Genomic DNA, 14,584 nt, shown 5'->3' on the forward strand with positions numbered 1-14,584 from the left:
CGGGCCCCGGTGATCCATATTCCAGGTCTTACAATAGTACGATTCTGGCACGCGAGTCGTATGTTCGCCATACCCGGGGTAGTTGGACTCGAATCGTGGAAAGAAATGACGGCGCTTTACAGTTTAACATTCAATTTTTCGATATAAATATTCATATGAACTTTTATGTGAATTTCGCTTGTATATTGTCTATTCACGGGATTTATAGAACCCATTTCATTTCCGGTATATAACGCTGTATCTCATCCATCAATGCGTTGATTAGTTTAGCGAAATAATAAGGATTAAAGGATACAAAAAATTCACAAACCATCAATATGTGAAGAAATAAACTTCCGATTATATGGCGCTGCAACGTACAAATATGGTATCAAGGGTAGTTATTCATATATGGTACATATAACATCAAATGCAATGTGATAAAGTGCCGAAATACTATTGAGCAGATGACACGTGATATTCGATAATTGAACGCATGGATAAATCACAATACAGATCCGAACTACACCACATAGTACACACTCATACGTATATTTAGGAACGAGGAATGTCGGGAATAATATTATAAAGTGCGTCTGGTTCTTGGATTTTGCTCAATAGCATTCATTGCGCGATCCTCTAGTCTAGCAGCTAGAGTCTAGCTAGGCTAGACCAACTCATAACTATTTGGAAGTTCATTATGACCAAAACAACATTGACCGCTCTCTTCATACACATACGGGAGTACGAGACCTCCCGTGCTGTAAACATGTCAGCTTAGAATACGCTGCTAAAGCTGTTTTGAATTATGTTGATTTTACAAAGATATCCAATATCAATACCGTTTTGAAACGCTATTGTTCAATGCACTTGTTGTTCCCAAAGCCGCTGATAATAATCCCATATTCACAATCATAGATTATCGTATTAGATAATGACGCTATACCATTGTGAATGAAGCAACCGAGATGGTTGAAAAGTAAATTCGCGTTCGCACTCCACGGAGTTGTTTGAGAAGACCAGTTCATGACGTTCACTTGTCAATTGACCGCGCCAAATTAATCGCAAGATTCATACTATAGCGAGTAAGGCATAATGAATGATGCAATTGTTATTACGAGCGATACCCGAACCGAACAATGTAATCCATAGTCAACTATATACCGTCGAAAAGTCGCTATACTGTACCAGGGATATCTAAAACTTTTAGATATCCCTGACTCTACCCCTGAAGACAGTCATCGTTGATATTCAATGAAACGTAGACGCGTCATCGGAAGAGGCCGCTCACACTTTCATCTGTGTGCGTTGCGGTCGACCCGGTGGACCTTTATCAAAATACATCAGCCCATTTTACATACATACACAAACACATACATCAGTACATTGAACCCTCCATTATTTGAGATCTCATTTCTTGCTGGTGACGTCATATTTTGATTGTTGTTGTTATTACGATTGTTGATATACGTAGTTCTTTCCAATTTTCTACTAGTTGCTGACGATTACCCTGACGAATGTTAGCCGAAAATTATCGGGTTTATTTCAATATGAATATACTATTCAGATGTAATTAACAGAAGTAGCGGCCTTTAAGACGTAGTTTTGATATCGGTGTCACGATTAATCTAATTTGATATACCCGAGAAGTCGAGAACTACTTTCTACTCTGCAAAATCCAAAATAAAAGCATAGACTACTCGGAAACGATAGAACCTCTGCCAGGAGGTGTTGTGTACTTTTCCCTACTTAGAATAGAAGCAGAAATAGTGCGTATGGGCAATGTGCATTCAAAATCAATTCTCATCAATCTGAATGTGAATCTCTTACTTAAACCATTGCACATTCGGCAATCTTTGGACGCAACATTCAGTTTGAGAGTGAAAAATTTTTGCCGCGCAATGCAAGTAGCATTCGTCGCGACCTATCAATCAATCACCAATTATGAGATTCTCGAGGCGTAGTTGACTACATCCATCCAATTAGGCATAGGTTAAAAGCAAAACGGTCTCATTAAAATTTGAATACGTCATATATACATTCTTTTCTCCGTTGAAATATGTATTGCTGTGTATTATTAGCCTGGACGACCATATCTTGCTGACGCATTGGTATGCATGCAATGTTCCCTCTAATTTTTGAGGAGTCTGCGTACACTCACCAACTCACTGCGCAGACCCGTGGACAACAGTGCGTATAACGACTAAAAAAAGGTCATCACTTCGGATTTTTTGTGCGCAACCATGGCCTACTAAAGAGTCTTTAGTAGGCCATGGCGCAACTTATATTTTCTGTGCGCAGAGACCGTGTCAGCACTGCCCATTTGCGCACGCGCGCAGCTTAGAGGGAACACTGTTGGTGTGTATGGTATTCATAGACATTTCTACAAAGCCGTAATAATACTTCTCACGGTCTGAGAGAAGTGAGCTTTCCGGACCTGACTTGATTATGCAACTCGGCATCATATCAAATTGTGTCAATCTTGATATGTTCGCGTAGGTAAGATAGCTTTTTTAACCGCATGAAATATGATAAGTCAAACGAGCTTGGGAGCGTCGGTTGTAGCTGCTGGTGGCATGTGTGGGTTCGCGCATGGTACTGATCAAAATCATATCGCATGTCAACTTTCAAGTCACCTAGCCACATAGGAATGAAGAAGTCCGCACGCCCACGGCACACCTATGCTAATTTCAGCCGCTCTACGGTATTGCATAATCTAGCAATGGCTTCGTATTAGAAAGGCCTCGTTTATGAGTTTTTGCACCAGCCGACCTGAAGACCAATATAAAGGGTATCCGTGAGATAGCAATATTGGCATAAATTCATTAAAATATTTATTGTTATACGCCCCGGGTTTTGAGAAACATGTATAAATCAACTTATTTCCGCACATTGCATTACATGGCACCCGAAGCCGCTCAGAAGTAGCCACAAGTTCTTGGATGCAATTTGGACGGACATTATTCCAGTATTTCTCGAGTACTAGAGCACCTTGTATCGCAGACTTGCATAATCGAATTTTGCCCGTTTTCGACCGTTTCGACACCAATGAAACGTCCTTGGATTAAATTTAAATGGCATGGATAGAATGTATAGCATTCGCTGACTTACTTATGATAAGTTGATAAGTAGACCGCACAGACCTTGAACGGTAACAGCGAATAACAACAAAGGAATTCGCAAGCGGTGTTACGCGAGAGAAGATGCACGAGCTGCGACTATAAATAGCCTTTCGATCGCGGCAGCACCGGCACGTGTAAGCACGTGCTTCTCGGAGACTAATGCCAAGTTTGTCTTCAGAGATTTGAGGAACGACGCTTTATTTGGTCTATTATGCGACAGTGCCAAATATTCAATTTCAACCAGCACCCTGTTTATTTAAAGGCATTGTTTCAAAACACTGCTAAAACATGTTTTGTATCAAAGTGTTTTAAAACACCATTTGTCTTGAATGCAACGCTACCTATCCCATAAGGATGGTGTGAACGTGAGGTTCACGTTCGCGTTCTGTGTGTGAACCTCGGAAATTTAGAGGTTCGCGTTCACAACAGAACCTTGGTAGGTTCTGCACTGTGAACCTTTTTGGTAAATTGTAATTTGCACTTCATTATAAGATCTTTTGGCTCCAATTTATTGCATTTCAACTGCGGGTCACTCTATGCATGGCGCTGGCAGCATGAGAAATAAACACTAAACGAGCATGCACCTTGACAACCTTTAAAGTTTTACTTGTTTTTTTTTTGTTACAAAAAATTTCTCGAAATATCCAGCATTCCGTTTGTGAATATTTAGTGACTCTCTGCTGTGAGCTTGACCCGCAATCACACAACGTCACGAGCGATATACGTAGTCAGCGAATGATTCTTATTTAACCAATCAATGACATTTATATCGTTTTCTGGTGTAAAAAATCGAGCGGGGTACGGGGTCAATCTTGACTTCATATCTTTACTGTATCATTAAAACCAAATTCGTGCGATTAAGGTGCTGGCTACTGCTATATATGCTCAATATCAATGTAGCAATACTCGAACTCCGAACACATTGTCCGGTCTGGCTAAGACCGTTAAGGCGTAAGCTTATATTCCCTGGTAAGTTTTAGTCGAAATTGTTGGCAAAGCGACGGAATGTATTGATTTTATGAGATTATTATATCCTTTGATAGCCGCGGTTGATAGATTTAGCGACGTTTAAAACGCGATTATGTACTTCAGCAATGTGACATTATGTGGCCCGAGTCTTCGCTAGGCATCGTGTACATTAATATAGGCTATCACTTCATTGAAAGCTAGGGTTGGAATTAGCAATATGACGTCACGAGGTTCACGTTCGTGTTCACACAGAACCCTTCAAAAAGGTTCGCGTTCACACGAACCCGAACCTTTCAGAGGTTCACACCATCCCTACTATCCCATCATTAAGCATCTGGTTGCTACATAGTCGTCTGTCCATGCGGAGAAAATTCACGCTACATTCAGATCATACAATCCAGTAATGTGATATTTGCAGGGCGAACGAGGTTTTCAATGGTTAGCTGACGTCACTATTCCATGGTTACGCCCAGAGTTGGATCAATTGTAATTTGTAAATGAGCTGAATGCAAATAATTACACTTTTTCATGTAATTGTAATTATAATTGTAATTGAAGCATTTCCATTTTGTGTAACTGTAATTGTAATTTGATCAAAATTTTGCTCAATTACAATTTCAATTACATTGTTATGGAAACCTGACAATTACAACATAAAATAATCGATCAATCAATCGTTTATTCGTCACACCAGTGAAAATCCAGTACGGACCAGGATGACGACGAGGGGCCGTAAGGCCTTATAGCGTTAGTACTCAGTCACCACCTGTAATAAATTAGCCTATTTACATCGGTGTTCTATGCGTGCCGCGTTATAACTAGATAATTCAGCCATGCTAAACTGTTTCCCATACTTCAGTAGCAACAGAAAACTTTTTGAATTACAATATGGGCTAAACCAGTGGTTCTCAAACTGGGGGCGTGCCCCCTTGAGTGGCGTGCCCCCCTTGGGTGGCGTGAAAGCATCTGAAGGGGGCGCGAAGCTCCGGTAAACTGAAATTTTTTCCGCGCTTGGCGCGATTCACCTCCATTTCATAGTTATTGCTCTGTGTATAATCCGAGCTTCATATTGGAGCATTCTCTCATCAACAGTCATAACCTTCCATACCATCAAACTATCTGTAAGGATTGCTAACGTTCTGGTTTCATTGTGTGATATGAAGATAAAGGGGTGCACGAAATATTTCACTTTCACATGTGTAAAAAAGTTAGAGAACCAGTGGGCTAAACTAAATCTTAATATTTCAAAAATGGATGAACAGCAAATAAACTCTTCTGAAACCGGTGCTGAACCATTTCCTACACCACGGTCAGAGTTTTATTTTTAATTCTCTGTCCAGTACCGAGGCTTGCTGCAGCAATTGCAAAAAAAAAATTCAAGTTTCCAACCAAGGCTTCATTAAACTTGATCACGCATTTGTTGAGATGCTATCCCAATCTTACCTCCAATCTTGGCCAAATTTACTGGGGCCAGAAATTTTCGCACCCTAATGTTCATCAAATGCAGTCTAACATTTTCCAAGCAAGTGAAAATGAAAATGCGAACCAAAATGTTGTAATTCGTAGTTATCAGGAGGTTCTTTTCTTTTTGCATTAATTTTAATTTTACACATCGTATCGGTATCATCCTTATCGCTGATGCCTTATCAATTACATTTCATTATCCTCACTCAGCTCTGAGTAGCCTAATCGTTTGATTACATTTCATAGACTGTCCTGCAGTGTTGGGATCAAGTCACTACCTTCGAGTCACGAGTCATCTCGAGTCATTGCACATTTTGACTCGAGTCAAGTCAAGTCAATCGATTTTCGAAGGTGACTCGAGTCAAGTCAAGTCACTCGTTTTTTGGAGGTGACTCGAGTCAAGTCAAGTCAAGTCACGAGTCAAGTCACAATTCAAGTCAAATTGAATTTTCGCAGTATCAGTGATGATTCAAACTCATTACATTTTGCTAGCTGTGTGATAAACAGAATAATTGGCCATTTATCTTGATTAAAATACCGAATATAAAGGTAAATATGCATGCAAGAAGGCGTTTTATCGCTCACGCACACGTAGAACTGCCAATAAAATGTGTCAGTAACTGTATAGTAGGCCGATAGCTACTGCTACTTGCTACAGTCTGTTATTATCAACCAAGAGGGTTGAATACGAAGCCACGAGAAGTTGAAAAAAATTGATATGATACAATACACTTCCCATCTACACATCCGTGAGACTATAGACGCATAAATGGTATTCGCTCGATTTTTAAATCATACGAGAGGGTTGGTTAAGGTGATCACTGTAATCAATGTAAGAACTGGGCCGCCTAAAGAAACACCTGCGATATTTGCTATTGGATTAATCTACTGCTACTACGACAACGTAAGCTGTGATCATTTCGGTGGTGCATGGTCAATCTATCTGTGATGTAACAATAGAGGATCAGGGAATGTACAATCAGTGAATGTATGGTTACTCTCAGAAATGACACAGGCGTATCGCGAACGATACGAACAAACACAAAATACAGTGATTTAATCGACATCGTTTACTTGATGACTTGAAATTGACTCGTAAATTTTTCTCCGAGTCACGAGTCAATGCACATTTTTGAAGCGCCGAGTCAAGTCAAGTCAAGTCATTTTTTCAAAGTGACTCGAGTCAAGTCAAGTCATATGAAAAAGTGACTCGAGTCTGACTCGAGTCAAGTCATGACTCGAGTCATCCCAACACTGCTGTCCTGTAGCCTATTCGCTGTTAGACGCTCAAACTTTTGGTTGTTAACAGTCGCTTGAAACATCTTTCTGTGTTTGTAGTTTTCAGTACTCATGATTAGGAATAGTTCGAATACGTTCGAGTTTTTTTAATTGAAGGGTATTCAACGTATCATGAATGAAACATGAATAGCTTGAGATTGTTGCTAATTACGTCGCTACGGTTGTCAAAGAACACCTCTCTACCGAATCATTTACATGTTCACAAGAAATTGTAATTGTAATTGTAATTATTTACATGTTTAACAGTAATTGTTATTGTAATTTTAATTTGATATTTTAAGCGTTGAGTACTTGTAATTGTAATGTAATTGAAACATGCAAGGGAGTAATCGTAATTGTAATTGTAGTTGAACTGAATTATTGTAATTGATGCAACTCTCCTTACGTCATAATATTCATTACAGAAATCATCTATTGGGCGGCAGATGAAAATCGTCTTTTTGATCTCGTATACGCACTAGGGCTGTTCAAATATAACATTTTTTTCCCGATTCAAGCCGGTCCCCTGTTAAATCGTCAGGTTGCAGTAGAAAACCTTGCTCACCAAATTTCACTCGATTGCAACCAGTAAAGGCCTCCGCAGATCCAATTTAAATTTTTAATTTATTATGGAAAATTGAAAAAAAAAAAATCCAAATTTTTCTGTCAACCCCATGAAATTGTTGAGCTGTATTCAAAGACGTTGCTAAACAAATTTGAGTCAATTCCGACCAGTAGAAGCGGAGTTATGTGAGTTTTTAGATGATAAATCGCGGATTATCCTTGATCGGTGGATAATCCGCAATTTATCAACGAAAAACTCACTTAACTCCGCTTCTACTGGTCGGAATTGACTCAAATTTGTTTTGCAACGTCTTTGAAGACAGCTCAACAATTTCATGGGGTTGGCAGAAAAATTTGGAAGATTTTTTTTAATTTTTCATAATAAATTAAAAATTTTAATTGGATCTGCGGAGTCCTATACTTGTTAGAATCGAACCAAATTTGGTGTGCAGCGTTTTTTAGGGTAACCTGACAATTTAATCAGTGAATGGCTGGAATCCGAAAAAAAAAGTTATTTTTGAACAGCCCTAATGCGCACCTTTTGGTTGTTCGCAGACTTCAGAAAAGTGAAAATTCAGGTGTTTATTTACAAGCAATTTATTTAATTAATGTGTGCCACACGAGAAATAGAAGTCGTCGAATTGAATAAACGTTTTTATCAACGTACTTTGAGAGCAATTTATGATTTCCAAGTAAAAGTGCCGTAATTATGTCTGCAAATGAGATCGAAAACTGGAATCTTGCTTCCATTACTGCTGCTCGTCTGACGCGATGCGGACATCGCTAACTCAATATAGGTTAAGCAAATGTGATGATAGCTAAGGAAAAAGTGTATTTTCGTTAATACCTTTTATAATCACCCGGGAAGTGTCTCTGAAATGACCTTAACAATCGCCAAACGTCACAATTACGTGATAAAGTTAATGGTTCACCTTCTGAAATTGTATGTCAAGCGCCTTTTAATGTGAATCATCTAGAACAGTGGTTCCCAACCTTTTTCCACCCACGTACCACTTCGAGGTTTTATGCAGTGCTCGCGTACCACCTACATAATTTACGCACGCCGTAGGCGGTCAAAATGTTTCCACCGTTTATGACGTCATACTCACGTATTTGTGCTATGTGAGGTGTAATAACGAGGGCGATTTTTTTACCTAAAAATCGAAGGATTTTGACCTAAAAAAACTTGATTTTGACCAAATTTTGACTTCACGTACGCAAATTAGGTGTCTTCGCGCATAATTTTAAAATTGTACTATTTCTATTCATTTCTGGTAGGGACTGTCTGTCCTTACGAAAAAGCGTTTTTGACCTAAAAACTGACGAATTTTGACATGAAAAAACTTTATTTTAACGATATCTGGCCCAGTAGTTACACCACGTATTATGGTAAAGTTAATTAAAATTTGTTGTAGTACAACGAAATATACTTTCTTACATTCTCGGGTAGGAAGTGTTTGTCCTTACTAAGTAGCTTACCAAGAATGGAGAAATACCGTTTAACAGCAGTAGTTGTTGGCTGGCAACACTGAAGCTGTGCGTACACTGCTGGCGACACAACATGTTGCTTCATACTGTCAATGTTGTCACGCATCACAATGTTTCATCATGCGCTTCTTGATTAAATAACCATGCAATGTCAAGCAGTCTTGCTCAGTTAGGATATTGCGGTATGTTGAGCATAACACCATATCAATTGTCAACCTATTTGTTTCGTGTAGCAGTTTATGATCCACGATGAGCAGACAATGGGCCGCCTACAACGGTAGGCCTGTAAAGTGGGCTACTAGCTGGAAAATATCAAATCTACGATACAAACGAAATGGAGGGGTCCAAAAAATTTTGACTTCGTAAACAATTTTGACAATTTTATGACTTAACGCTCAATTTTATAAAGTTAAATCGCCCTAGTAATAACAAATTCTATAAAACTAGACATTATCAGCCCGGGTTGATGAGATGCATGGAATTGTTTTTTCACCACTAATAAAAAAAAATTCAAAATCTACCCAACTGAGCTAATAACTTTCTTCGGTCGAAAAAACGACAGAATGTACTCGCGTACCCCCTGGAAGACCCTCGCGTACCACTAGTGGTACGCGTACCACAGGTTGGGAACCACTGATCTAGAAGCAGCAATTATCAAATTGATTTCGATGTCGGGCCAACAATAATATTCTATTCATCAATACTACCGCATTCGCCTAAGCCTACACACACCCAAGCAAAATTTATAACATCACTCCATTTAAAAAAGCTTTTTGGTATAGGTCTTTCATACTCCTCTTCTACTTTCCCGTCCAATTCATGCAAGCACTCTAGAATCACGAAGAGTCCCGATTAAGATAGTTCATACCGCCCTCTCTCCGTACAGAAATATCGCTAAAATGATCACCTGAGACTACTGATAACTAACCTATACAAAAGCCCGGAGTTATATAAGAATGTGCAATTGCGCAGTGTGCATTTAAATAGTTACGGTTCACATGAAAAGTAATCGAAATGCCATCGGAATTCTAGTCTTTAGCTCACTCGCAGCAAATGATCAATCAATCAATCATAGGCTCATAGGCTCAAGCTACGAGATGTGTAATGCGATACATAATCTAACATCCATCTTGGCCTATGCCCGATGTAGCAATATTAGTTCTTGATGTTTCGGCTGTCATTTATCACATTCTGACGCTTCCCTCGCTATTTTCATTCGCTTCCTTGTATTCGTCCTTCATCGAGTAGCTTTTTAGCAAAGACACTGTAAGAACAGCGACGTATAGCGAGGTGATACGAATCTGACGAACTGCTCCAACTCACCAAATGAAGAATTGTGTAAAATCGTGATTTGATGAGAATACCATTCTCTTTGCTGTAATTGAAAATTGTACACTGTGTAATTGAGAGGGCTTAAAGTTGAGAACCTATAGTTGGATAGAACAGGGGTTCCCAGCCTGAGGGCCATGAGACTTATTTAGAGAGCTCACGGAAAACTTTATCATCTCTAAGACTACTCTACTATAAGAAGAGAAAAGAAAATTTAATAAAAATACTAGCAGAGCAATAAGCTACTTCTTGATCTTGAGTTTACTTTCTTTGTTTTACTTTTAGATGTATTATTAATAACTTATCAATGTGATGTCACGTTTATTGTGTGCTTTATTTATATCATTTTAACGTTGAAACTACCGGTTACTGTATAAACCTTTTTGTAATATCATACCGTAGCTTAATTGTTTTAAAAAGGTTAAAAAAAGGGATTCTTCAAATTTCTTTGAGGGGGCCAAGGTGTAAAAAATGGTCGGGTGGCCCTAGAATGAGAAAATCACCGAGACAATGAAGTTGCGATGCAGCTGTTGATGTTAATAGATTCCCTTATTTCCCTGCATCGCGTTCAATGATCAACTACTCTCTGGGGTTTATTGAGGTCATACTTTTATTTCGACGTGTTAAACACCGTGATTCGTTCCTATTCATTTGTTCTGGCCTATCAAGTGTGCGTATTACCTCATGCCTCGCAATTACCTTCAAACAATTAGATCACAAGATACACACATACTAGTTATGGGTGTTATGAGAACTCGGAGGATAGGACTCGAAAAGAATGACACCGACAGCGACGAAGTACCGGGTTCAACTCATATTACGTAGTACTTACACATCTGTAGAAAATCTCTCATCTATATCCTCTCCTCGCGTACGGGGACGCTATAGAGGTAAAGTTACATTCCTTCGTGATAACGTATCAGAACCACCACTTCTCAAATTGCCCGCCATTGTTTTCACCACATGAATCGGAAAATCGCGAATCAACAGGTTGTCAACAGGACTTTTTGCAGCGTTAATTCGATTGCGACAGCATCACCTCCGAGTTTAAGCATGCAGATCAGCCAGTCATACACGTGAACTGACATCAGTAAGACAGATTATTTTGATCAGGGCAGTTATGAAAATGGGAATCACTCCCATTCGAGTTTTTACCGAATGTATATAAGTAACATCTAACCGTGTCGTCTAGCGTGGTTTTCTGTGCGGTGATATCACGATTAGTTATAAGTTATACCAAGAGTTGGGCGATGGGCAATGGGCATGCATATTTGTTGCTCAGTGCTCTATCAATGCGATGGTATGATGCTAAAATTTAAAAATGTTAATCGATATGAATTGATTTGGTTAGTCGCTTAATTTCTTTTCACTATATGTGGAGAATATATTACGCGCCAGTCAATCGTCAGTCGTTCGATATTATAAGATGAGTCACTTTTGAGTGGTGCCGTTGTTGTAATGAGTAGGTACACTCAGACATCCCCGACACTGTGCTCGATATCACCATGACCTATATTGGTGGCTCTATCAGGAGTCGCATATTCTCGCTTGTCATTCATATGTATATTCGCAGATGCTTCGATCAATGATGTTTGTGTATATATATTATATATATATTGACCTTTAATCGCCACATATATCACGATGTGCTCGCACATATCAATATCTTTTGAAGGTCACACATTAGACGCAGATTTCCGGTCGCGAAATGAACATGTATGGTCACTTGGTCAGTGGTCATACGTGTTCTGATGATATCGTAGCAAAACTGAGTCTCAAAGGTGCCATGTAAAGTCTAAACCACGGGTGTCAAACTCAACTGGCGTCGTGGGCCGGATTCAAACCTTCAGATCGCTCGCGGGCCGGACCAGTCAAATGATTCCAAAATGTTTCCGCAAAATCCATGCCATTGTATTTTCCTTGAATAATTTGTTTAGAAGACGATGTGTACAACCGTATATTACATTACGGATCATTGGAGTTATATTCCATCAATACCGTTAACCGTTATTCACAAACAATGGAATTGTCCAAAATACGATGATTGGCCTGTTGAATACAGTTATAAACCGCAACAACTGTTTCTCTACCGACGATATAAACTGTCATCATTCTATGCGTCCTTTGTTAATCATACTTTGGCGATAGTCCTGCGTATAGGCTACGTTGTGACGAATAAAAGAGATTTAACTGTAAACACGGACGTAGCAATTTGGTTTTATTATTATATAATTGCGATTCGTGTTTCTCTGCAGGCCGTGACTCTTTGAGTCAGAAGTGACACAGCATTGCGACAACAGATATTTGAATTCTATTATTGGTTACCATAATAACTTGCACACAAGGGTTTCGGATTGCCGTCTTCGCTTCAATCAATGACTAGGCCTACTCTTTGGTCCATTTTCCCGTAACTCTCTGAACTCAATGAGTACTGTTTTGCCTTCTCGGAATCAATGTCAATGTCAGCGAATTCTTGGTAATGATGAACAGAGGGACACCTAAACACCGCTGTCGGGTGATTGTAATGATGCCTATGAACATAATAGACATTTGGTGTCTTGGGGATTTTGGAAGGATGTATTTCTAACTAAAAATCTCAACAATTGCACTGAAATGTAACAGACATTTTTTTCAATCCACTCAGAATTGCTTCGCGGGCCGGATGCGGCCCGCGGGCCGTATGTTTGACACCCCTGGTCCAAACCTTTACGTATCTTACTTAGCTACTTTTTACATTAACTCTAAACGCGCGGATCAACCATATATGCTACTGATATAGCAATCGATCGCATGAATCCATGAATAGGCTTAATCAGGTGTCGGCAACCCCTGGCACGCGTGCCGATTGTGGCACGCGAGATGATTTTTCATAGCACGCCGATTGAATTGTCGAACACGACATGTTATTATCATGTTTGTTGCAAAAACCGAAACAGAAGTTTTCAAAATGGAAAAAGCTCGAAGGTGAAGAAAAATCAGTTCGTAAATCAATGTAAAGTTGAGTCTTTTGGGGCAAGTTCTGTTATTCTTGATAATTTATTGGAACTAAATTCTGGATACTCCCCAAACAATACACCGAAAAATACAAAGTATGCTTAATATATAATAAATACTCTAAACGTAATAGCAATTAGGAGAGAACGGCAATAAAATATATATGGGGCCGTCGGGGTGATTTAAGGGGCGGGCTCTGTCCAGCCCATGGGAGGGCGACCATTAGAAAACGGCATTTCAGCGCTGGGTTTTTCTAAGTAAGAGACACTAAGACATAACGTTTCGGGAAACAGGCGACTCTGGGTAGTGCGCTCTGAAAATTATTGGTGGCGATAAAACCTTGAAATTAAATGACCGTTGCATGTTCGCCAAAACGTTGGGTATTGATATGTCCAGGCGTCGAAATGACCTGGTCCGAATAAACCTGTGCCCGAGTCGCATGCACGGTGCAAATGAGACCCACATAAAAATAATGGACCCGTGACGAAAGACGAATTTGGAGTCGTGTTCGTTGCACGAAAGGAGATTTTTTATTCTAGTTTCGTCTAAGGTACGTGTAAGCGATTCCAATATATTTTGAACAGCTACAGTCCTTACCGCGATCTTTACAGCGTTGCAGAAAAACCTACTGCGCGATCAAGCCATGATACAGGAGTGGCTACATTTTTCATGATCAAGTCATACCGCCGTGACAAAGTTGTTGCGCGTGTCACTTATTGGCTATGGTACGGTACACGGTGGATTCAGAAACTATAAAAGCAACCACAGACGATCGATCTTCGCGCGAATCATTTTTTTCCAATAAATTAAGCTCTGGTGCAGTAGCGACCAGACTTTGGGAACCAATGGCGTAACCAATGCCGTTGATGGCTTCAGATAAGTCGTTGTTGGAATTCCTTACTTGGAACGATAAATACGACAAAACTAAAAATATTTGGCACGCCAGTTAGTTGTACATATTTTGGCACGCTGCACAAGTAAGGTTGCCGACCCCTGGGGTAAATGGTGAACACCCGCCTGCAAAAGGAAGAAGCCCGGCCGTTGTTATCATACGGTAAATAGTAACTCTAGCACAAGTGCCATAATTTCGGCGGAAGGATAGATATGATGTGTATCGAATCACGAAACAGTTTTGAAACACTCGTTTCATCTCCGCTGTCCAAATGCTAAAAATAAAAGTAGAGCCTAAGAACTCGGGTTGGTGTGAATATCTGAAAGGTTCGGGTTCGTGTGAACGCGAACCTTTTTGAAAGTATCTGTGTGAACGCGAACGTGAACCTCATGACGTCACTAATGCTAATTTCAACCCTACATTTCAATGTAGTGATAGCTCGTATTAATGGTCACATAATGCCACAATGTTGAAGTATATATTGACGTTTTAAACGTCGCCAAAT

Source organism: Botryllus schlosseri, chromosome 4, assembly GCF_051294905.1.
Source record: "Botryllus schlosseri isolate E-star chromosome 4, Bs_hap1, whole genome shotgun sequence".
NCBI classification, from domain to species: domain Eukaryota; kingdom Metazoa; phylum Chordata; class Ascidiacea; order Stolidobranchia; family Styelidae; genus Botryllus; species Botryllus schlosseri.